The sequence below is a fragment of the Actinia tenebrosa genome, unplaced genomic scaffold (assembly GCF_029948245.1).
Source record: "Actinia tenebrosa isolate PJP-AT-01 unplaced genomic scaffold, QUT_ActTen_1.0 PGA_scaffold4__44_contigs__length_22323623, whole genome shotgun sequence".
Classification (NCBI taxonomy): Eukaryota; Metazoa; Cnidaria; class Anthozoa; order Actiniaria; family Actiniidae; genus Actinia; species Actinia tenebrosa.
In genome coordinates, this window is record NW_028292581.1 from 6,197,451 (window position 1) to 6,207,926 (window position 10,476).

Genomic DNA, 10,476 nt, shown 5'->3' on the forward strand with positions numbered 1-10,476 from the left:
CTTTTAAAAGTTCAAAAATAAAATATTTTAAACTGCTATTTGATGGTATTGTATGTACACAGTTAATAGAGGGGAATGGTTAGGAAACCTATTGTTATAGGTCTTTGTTCACTTTTGATGTTGAACCAGTCTTGACCGTGCACAATGTTTGATTTATGCTCATCCGAAGTTGCAAAATAAGTAAACATAAACTTTGTCTATGGGATTGTTGTAAGGAATATTCAAATATCTCTTATGAATCTTGAAATATTTTGAACTATCAGCCAAAAGAAAGATTTTGGTCTGTTCACTCAGTCATTGCCAACATTGGTAAAACAATGGTAAAACAAAGGATTGTGCACGGTCATGTTTGAAAAAAGTGAACAAAGACTTATAACAAAAAGGTTTCCTAACCATTCCCCTCTATTAACTATGGTATATATGATCAACCCATACACCTGATACAATATGTGATCCAACCATATACCTGGTACAATATGTGATCCACCCATATACCTGGTACAATATGTGATCCATCCATATACCTGGTACAATATGATGTGATCCACCCATATACCTGGTACAAAATGATGTGATCCATCCATATACCTGGTACAATATGATGTGATCCACCCATATACCTGGTACAATATGATGTGATCCACCCATATAACTGGTACAATATGATGTGATCCACCCATATACCTGGTACAATATGATGTGATCCACCCATATACCTGGTACAATATGATGTGATCCACCCATATACCTGGTACAATATGATGTGATCCACCCATATACCTGGTACATTATGATATGATCCACCCATATACCTGGTACAAAATGATATGATCCACCCATAAACCTGGTACAATATGATGTGATCCAACCATATACCTGGTACAATATGATGTTATCCATCCATATACCTGGTACAATTATGATCCACCCATATACCTGGTACAATATGTGATCCACCCATATACCTGGTACAATATGATATGACCCACCCATACACCTGGTACAATATGATGTGATCCACCCATATACCTGGTACAATATGATGTGATCCACCCATATACCTGGTATAATATGATAAGATCCACCCATATAACTGGTACAATTATGATCCACCCATATACCTGGTATAATATGATGAGATCCACCCATATAACTGGTACAATTATGATCCACCCATATACCTGGTATAATATGATAAGATCCACCCATATAACTGGTATAATATGATGTGATCCACCCATATACCTGGTACAATATGATGTGATCCACCCATATACCTGGTACAATATGATGTGATCCACCCATATACCTGGTACAATATGATGTGATCCACCCATATACCTGGTACAATATGATGAGATCCACCCATATACCTGGTACAATATGATAAGATCTACCCATATACCTGGTACAATATGATGTGATCCATCCATATACCTGGTACAATATGATGTGATCCACCCATATACCTGGTACAATATGTGATCCACCCATATACCTGATACAATATGATTTAATGGCGTTCCTGTGAAATTGGCGGGAGCTTTCGCGCCAAGAACGCGCTTGTCTCCCCAAATCTAATACTTGCTACACCACAGTACCTAAAGATAACATCACACGTGACTTTGATATTTCCTACAAATCCAATATTCTCACACCTTACGTACACTAGTTACATTCTGAATACTAATTGCAAAAAGAAAAAATGCAAAAATTAATAAAGATATTGACAGACCATCAAAGAAGTATGTGTATCACTTGCAACAGTGAACTCAAATATGTACTTTATTCGACGAGTGATAAATACAGGCGCCCTCAGTCTTGATCGTTCGTTTCTGTAAATTGATAAGAATCGGGATAACTACCACTTTTTTAATTAAAGCGGATTAAAACCCTTCAGATGGAATCTTCAGATGCTAGACAAAAACGAGCTTAAACACGAGCATAGAATTTAAATTGCAGATGAATAAACGAACGTGAAATTTTCAGTTTACAATCTGTAAAGTTTTGTCAAGAAAATTTGAAATTGCAAGCGTTATTGGTCATAATAAACATGAACTATCTATCTTCGCAAGGGCAAATTATCAGCAAAAATTCCACTGCAGATGAATTAAAATTACTCAAGGCCAACTAGTGTCGACTTAATTGCTAATTTTGACATGTATCTAACAATTTGCAATCAAATATCATTTATATTTCAGTTCTTGTCACTTGAATATGTGCCTTGAATTTTGATGAAATGAAGTTTAATCCACAACCTGTATGACTGCATGACACCCCATTGATTCAGACAGGATGCCCCCATGTCTTTGACATGTACCTAATAATTTCAGTCAATTATCGTTTCTATTTCTACCGTTCTTGTCACTTGGATATTAATTGCCTCCACTCTCACAACTTGCACTGAAGACAAACTCAGACTAACAAACATTTCTTGGACATGAACCTAGCGTTTTTCATTCATTTATCGCATTCACCGTTTGCCTTGAATTCTTGCGCAAAGCTGGTGCAATACACCGAATCAAAAAATGTCGACCAATTTGAATAACTATTGTTCTGGACTGACTAGCGCCTGACTAGCCTCTTATACATGTGAAAATGCTTTTATGTTTCCATGTGAACACGAGGCTAGTCAGTGCAGAACAACAGTTATTCGAATTGGTCGCCATATTTCGATTCGATTTGATTCCTCTTCAATGCAACTATTTCAGCTAGATGCAAAACCCTCATCATCTGATATAGTGTTTATGTAGTCTTGGTGTCTAACGAGTTTAACTCTGCTCTTGTTATCAGATATATATGAGTATCCATTACACTGTTGAAGTCCCTGTGCGATAATCTATCCGACATAACCATCAGATAGTATATTCTTTAAAGAGGACTGTCTGTCTGGCGGTGAGTATGGTCACTGTATGATCCGTCAGTGAAGTTAATGACTTGATCATCAGTGATAAAATATCGGCAAAGCCTCTACGTGATGTAGCAGGAATTTAGCAAAGAAATCGGAAAATAGCAATGGTCATTACTTAATAGCTACCTAATTATGTTTTCATTTTCCCCTTCTACGGTTCTACGGTTTATATGTTCCTTTTTATTCTCGCATCCCACAGTTGCAAAACCCTACCCCCACCCCACCCCCTCCCGTTGCAATTTACTGACAAGAAAATTCTATGATGCAAGAGAAATTCTATTCTTAACATTCCATGTTGGGATAACAGAAAAGCACAGTACGACTAAATGCTTTCTTCCATGGTTTTGCTATTGAATGTTCCTGAGGATTTGGCGGGAACATTTACCAACGTCAGTTCTGTAAGCCTATTTATCGATATCTATGCAAAGCAGTGAGTTCAATATCAGGACCGGCTATTTGTGGTACACGAGTTAGGCCAGTGCGACGTTGTTCCTTTTGCGCGAAGTGACATATTGTCTTCCATATTGACCATCACCTTTAATCCAATAGCATCTTCCACGGATGACGTCACGATTGTGCATCATGGTATTGAAATGCGGACAAGCCAAGCCAAGAGGACATGCTTATATGCTGCAACAATGTTTTGTAGTCTCGTTGTTTCCATCTTATGGAAAAACTAAGCATGGTTTTTCGAATGATATTCTTCTTCTTTTCCATGTCAATCAAAGCCTTTATTATTTGCAATGTTTGTCCGCATTTCGACCCCACAAGGCTTTGCGATATCTATTTTTAGTAACCGTAAAATTGCTATTTAGTCTGCATGCATGTACGGCCACATTTAGAGGAAGCAAAGTAAACCAATGGTATGTCATTTCTAGGTTATTCGTACACTATATACTAAATTAATGTTTCCACCAAAATGAAATGTTGCTACGAGAGGTATGTAATGCAATTCATTTGCAGGAATAGGGAATTACTAATCAGTATTGTGATTCATAGGTAAATCCTCCAAAAGAATGATAATTAAAATTGTGTCAATGGCAGTTAAACATACTCATTCCCTTGCATAAATTAATAGTGGATTGAAAAAAATATTAATATGCATAAAAATTGTGGAGTAAAAAATATTCAATGAAAACGATGGCTAAAAATTAGTTTAGACTAGTAAGCGTACCGTTATTGGCCAATTACATACACTTTCTGCACGCTTTCATTAAACAACGTTAATAGTTAAAGAGCAAAGTTTAACCAGCTTTCAAGGTGTGTGGAGGAAAAAACAGTTAGTGTTGTGAAAGGAGGTCGGTTTTAATCAACGTGGTCATACCAATTAAATATATACCTTTTAATCGAAAATAAATGAACCTATATCGGAAAAAACATTGTGTGTACGTGTGTGGATAAGGGTGACGGGTGGGGTTCGAGGAACTACAATTCAAACTACAATTTTAATCAATTTTATCGGCTACTGAGCGTAACGAACATGAACGGCCTCATAAAGGGGGTACCACCCTTGGATCTGCTAGTGAATATGATTTCTATCACGTAAAACACTCAACAACATATAAAACAACAACATACAGGCGGTTTCTTAGCCTTTTTTTGAGTACAGGTCAGTTACTGACGTCCCTAAACAACTGTTGAAGACATTTAATATCTCTATAGGTGCTCAACAAAGGATTTCAACTTGTGTATGGTTGCTAAGAATTCATATTAGTGAACCTAAACTTTAACACAGTTATATCACTGTCCTAGACTGTCTGCCAGGTGCTTTTTGATTTTTACGACTTTTTCTCCACTTTTCATATATACATAGCCGTTGATAAATCATATTCTCCATATATCATCTAAGTAGCATAGTGAAGCCTAACTTAGATTAGTTTTTTAAAAAATTAAACGAAAAAAGATGAGTTAGAAAAAAATTTAAGAAGATAATGAACCCTTACTTCGACTAGATTTTAAGAATGCTTTAGCAAATAGGAAATGTTTCCCGGGTCTGAGTGTCGATCCAGACTCATGATTGTTATTATTTAAGAGAAAACAAAACAGAAAGAAGCAAAACAAGCTTGAAAATAGTTTGCGATGGTCAAAAGAGAATGAGTGAAGCAGCAAAATCAGGATAAATTTGGATCACTAGTCAGGTTTGAGTCCATTTTAATTAATACCTGTTTAAATAAAATACTTGATGAATAGCGCACGCCTAATTCATTTTTCGCGCGCTTTTGAGTGACCATGACAACAGCCATTTCCGTAGATGACGAAACTTATCAAATTAACAAAAAGACTTCGTATTCATTTGTGTTGAGTTGCATAAAAATTTCATTATTTTTATTTTCTCAACTATGAGCGCTGAACACTTGATTTTATAGTACTGGTAACGGTAATCTCACCATTTAACTGCAGGCTTTTCTCTTTCATACGACATTCTGACTTCGCCAACGACTTACAAACCGGTTCGATGTTTGACCAGCCGCAGAGAACTTAAAAATTGCTTTATTAAAATATCTATTGGATTAAGGAGAGGCGTTATTGTTTTCGTCCCATTAATCAAATCCCTGGAAAGACAAATTTTAATAGCTGAATTTGAATTCGAAAATTTGCGTTGAAAAACTTTCGCAGCTTTGATTGTAAGCACCGCTATGTACACAATGCAAAGACGTGACGTTTTGCGTTTAATAACTGCGTATAACTTCTCCTTTTTTTTCTTCGGCCACAGTCAGTGTCTCTAATTCTTGAGAACGTGTTCATATTTAATTTTTTGGTAAAAGAAATGTACGAATGAATGAATTAAATTAAATACATCATCAGCATGCATTTTTTTTTAGTCACAATTATTTCTTGACATGGTATATGTACCATTTCTTTGTCGTTATCTTAGCATCCAAGATAATTTTGAAAGTGTTCTATTGGCCAAAGGAAAGCGTTGCACTAGAACAATGTTTTTGTTTTCTTTAGGACGGCGGACGCCTTAGTAATAGGCTCACCCTACGTTAATAAGAAAGCTTTTCGCATAAAGGTAAGGTGACCCTGGTGCTAGGGCCGGGTAAGTTTTGTTTTTCCTTCGCCAGGGGACACCAAAACCAAAAGAGTTAGAACTTGCAGTATAGGGTTACCCTAGCATCACTTAAACGGCCTCTTAGTGTGAACCGAGCCTACTTGCTGCTCATGAGCATCCAGACATATAGGACATAGAAGAAGAAGTATATTTGTTTACTTCTGCAGAGGTATATAACCATTGCGCGCAAGCTTCGCACCTCACTAGAAGACATATTATGAGTCTTGAATGTCAAGACCCCATTGGCACTGAATATGAAAGGTCTTTCGTATAGTCTACTTGGCTGAAGCCTGACTTGAAGCCTGCTATCAAATTAAAAATGACTTGAAAGGGAGTCGCCTTGATCGGGCTAGTTTTTGAATTAAAATAACATTGTCCCATAGTCATACAGATTTTTAATCTCACCAGTGGTTGACCACAGACGATCAGTCTGTATTAATTAAAGTTTTGCTTCACTGAATAACAGTAAGGCTACAACTGAATGTGCCGACCCACCCACCCACCAACACCATCTACTGATCATCCAATCAGACCACTCACCAAACTCATCTACTGACCATCCAACCAACCCACCGACCCACCAACCCACCAACCAACCCCCCCACATGCAACCAACCAGCCATTCAACCCACAAAACTCATCTAACGCACAACCAATGAAACCAATCGCCAAACTCATCTACTGATCAACCCACCCACCAGTACTATCTACTGACCAACCCACCCACCCACTCATCAAAACCATCTGCTGACCAACCAACGGACCAACCAACGGACCAACCACACGGACCAACAAACGGACCGACCAACGGACCAACCAAACAAACCACCAACCAACCAACCAGCGGACCAACCAACGGACCCACCAACGGACCAACCAACGGACCGACCAACGGACCAACCAACGGACCGACCAACGGATCAACCAACGGACCAACCAACGGACCGACCAACGGATTAACCAACGGACCGACCAACAGACCAACCAACGGACCGACCAACGGATCAACCAACGGACCAACCAACGGACCGACCAACGGATCAACCAACGGACCGACCAACGGACCAACCAACGGACCGACCAACGGACCAACCAACGGACCAACCAACGGACCAACCAACGGACCGACCAACGGATCAACCAACGGACCGACAACGGACTGACCAACGGACCAACCAACGGACCGACCAACGGACCAACCAACGGACCGACCAACGGACCAACCAACGGACCAACCAACGGACCAACCAACGGACCAACCAACCAAACCCATGGACTAACAAACACTACCTATGCACCAAACTCATCCATCGAACAATCAACCAACCTACTAACCAACTGACCCATCCACCAACCAATCACAAGCAACCACACCACACGCCAACTAAGCAAAAAAGAATTTTGTACAAAATTGCGTCGAGGGGGGGCAGTATCTCAGCTCAGATCTGTGAATTGGTACCACACATCGGTACGTTGTTCCATTGACTATACATTAGAATTTGTCTTTCATGAAAGAAAAAAAGTTCGAAGTTGAGGAGGATCTGTACACTAAGGATATTGTGTATTTGTTGGAAGAAGAATAAAAATATGACTGTTTCTACAAAAGAAGTGTAAGATATTGACATGTGATTCGCAAGGAAAAAGTGGTCAGAAATGAAATGCGTGCGCATAAGTCACGCCTATTTTACGAAAAGATATAGAAGTATAGATAAGTTATAGTGCTTGGGAACGAGGTTATTCCGGGCGAAAGCCCTTGGAATTAAATTCGGAAAAATTAATTTCCGACCTCGCTGGGAAAATATTCTCACCTATTTTACAAAGATTAATTATCTCCTTTTGGTGGGCAATAAATAGAGTATCAAAGTTAAATAGGGACAACTATAGACAATACTGAGGGAACTTCTCACTTATATTCGAGATTCTATAGATGGATTTGGCAGTTTGGCGGGAACGTCCATGCAGTCCAACACCACCCACTTAACCCTTGGGACTCCGTTGACCATCGCTACAACAGGGAAACTTTCATTATATATAATCAATTCTCGTGGAATATGTTGCATTGGGTACGTTATAATTTTACGGGAATAAGCGTCTTTGCATGTTACTATCGATGGATGGAATTGTTTACCGAATTCTTTAATCATTTCTGATCATTATTGAATAAGAATCGTTCTCATTGTTTAGTGCGCGGCCTTCAGAGCTAGAGGTCCAAAGTTCGACACTCTGTGCTGCTTTTAATTAGCTTTAAATACCCGTAAAAAGGAGCACTGATAGTAAGAGGGGGTAGAGGGCGCACCTTCGAGCGCATTAAAGATGAGCACTTTGTTCGGGAGAATTGGGCAACCACTCCCCGCGTTATCAAAGTAAAATAAATCAGCTTTACCTTTTTACATGACCGTTAAAGGATCGTTACGGGATAACATGGCCGTTAGGGGATCGTTACGGGTAACCGGTCAAAAACTGTCATGAAATCAAACTTTCTTCAATTGAATGCTTTGTATAGGTATAACACGGTTTCGAGTTCAATTTGGGATTAATTTGAACGAGTGTGTTTTTCGAAGAGTTGAATTTCAGCTATTTGAAAAACACACGAGTGCAAATTATCCCAAATTGAACGAGAAATCGTGTCAGTATTATTATTATTAATAACATACATGGGAAAAAAATGACAAAAGAAAGAGACGAAAATATGTGAAATATTCAACACGTAAGCTAATTTTTTTATGAAATTTGTTTGTTCACAACCAACTTTATTCAAAGTGATTGTGGTTTCAAATACATGTAATTCAAAAATTGGCTATAATTTTGTTGTAAAAAAATTTTTTTTACTGTTAAGTAAATCTGAATCACTATGAATGAAGACATTTGGATTGGCTGACTTTGCAGCTAACTGGAGTTGTAAGGCATATATTGAAAATAATTATACCTGACTGTTGACGAAAGTGTTCAGAAAACTTTTCGGCTCAGTTTGGGATCTTGTAGACCAAAATATTGTGTAAGCACTTACCACATCGTGTTTAATGGTCTTGCTCATAATCTTTTCGTTTCTGGTTTAGTTTTTGCTTTACTTCGGCAAACAATCGCTCGCTCGAGTATTTTCTTTAGATCGGCTGGCTCATTTCCCTCAATTCATGTAATACTTTGTTTTCTTCTCACTATTTCTTCCATATATTCAGCAATAACAATGTACTTTTACTTGCGTTTTATTTTTTGAACTGTTTTTTTTTTTAGTTGTTTGATAGTAAAATCCGTTAAATCTTTGCTTACTTTCACCTAAGATAAAATGCCTGCTACTTTTCCCCTCGATTTGCTTCAAATTTTTCCTCAATTTTTTCGTCGTAAAAATCTGTCATCTTATAGGCTAAAAGAATTCCGTTTGTAACTTGCACTGTTTTACACTTTTCTGTACTGAATTACACTTTTGCACTGAATTACACTTTTTTGCACTGTATTACCTTTTAACAACACTGCTCTAAGCCAATCAAAATTGAGTAATTTTTGCATGTATTTTATTATATCTGTAATATACTGCTTTTATCTGTAAAATACTGAATATCATTTCCTCTTTTACTCCGACGAAGGACTAGCGTCCCAAACGTCAGTAAGTTTTTTCATCTCTGGTTTGCACGGCGTAAAATTTACCTTTTTATCATTACTGAATATCATTTCAGTTCATCGTGAGTTAATTTCCCATTTTATCGAAGATTTACACTGACTCACAAAGAAGTATTCAAATAGACGCCTTTAAAAAGATTCTTTTTGTTTCGGGTTGGAAGATTGGAATTATATGATCCTAAGATGCATTTGCAATATTTTCTGATCAGACGTCTTCAGCATATATAACATGTGTGGTTTTCCCCCCGTGGTTGCACCCCAAAACCGCACAGTGTATTATGGGGATGTGAAAATGGCGAATAAGAAGAACTTGTTCAAGTGATTTGATGTGAGGTAGTGATACTGAGATAGGTGGGCCGGCATGTTCCGTCGTGGGAACTTTGATTATTTTTCACACATATACCCAGCATTTCTTATCGCCATACCTGCTACAAATGTCATCCCACGGGCCTAAAGTACATAAAGATTAACGTTACTGCGTAACTACGCGGACATAACAGCCATCTTACTTGAAACAACAGCTGTTGGACAATAGCAGATGGTGGCAACTGGTATACAAGACAAGCTACCATAACTTCCACAAAAGAGGTGTGGATGTCTTCTTTTATCAGAAAAATAAATCCTGTCATCTCGTATCGAAGTGTAGGCATAGTGAATGTTAGAAAGGACAGTTATGTAATGATCACGCTTTGGCCTTCAATGCGCAATACTCGACGAAACAAAGCAACGGAGATGCGACTTTGATTGAAGAATCAATGTCACTCGCTTGGATTCAACCGTTTATGCGATATCTAATAATGATTAACACGCAGATTTATTTTCTGTCTTGTTTAGAGGCGATACCAGTATTGTATTGAATACTGGCTGACGAAGAAAAGGAGAAAGATAAGGAGAAAGA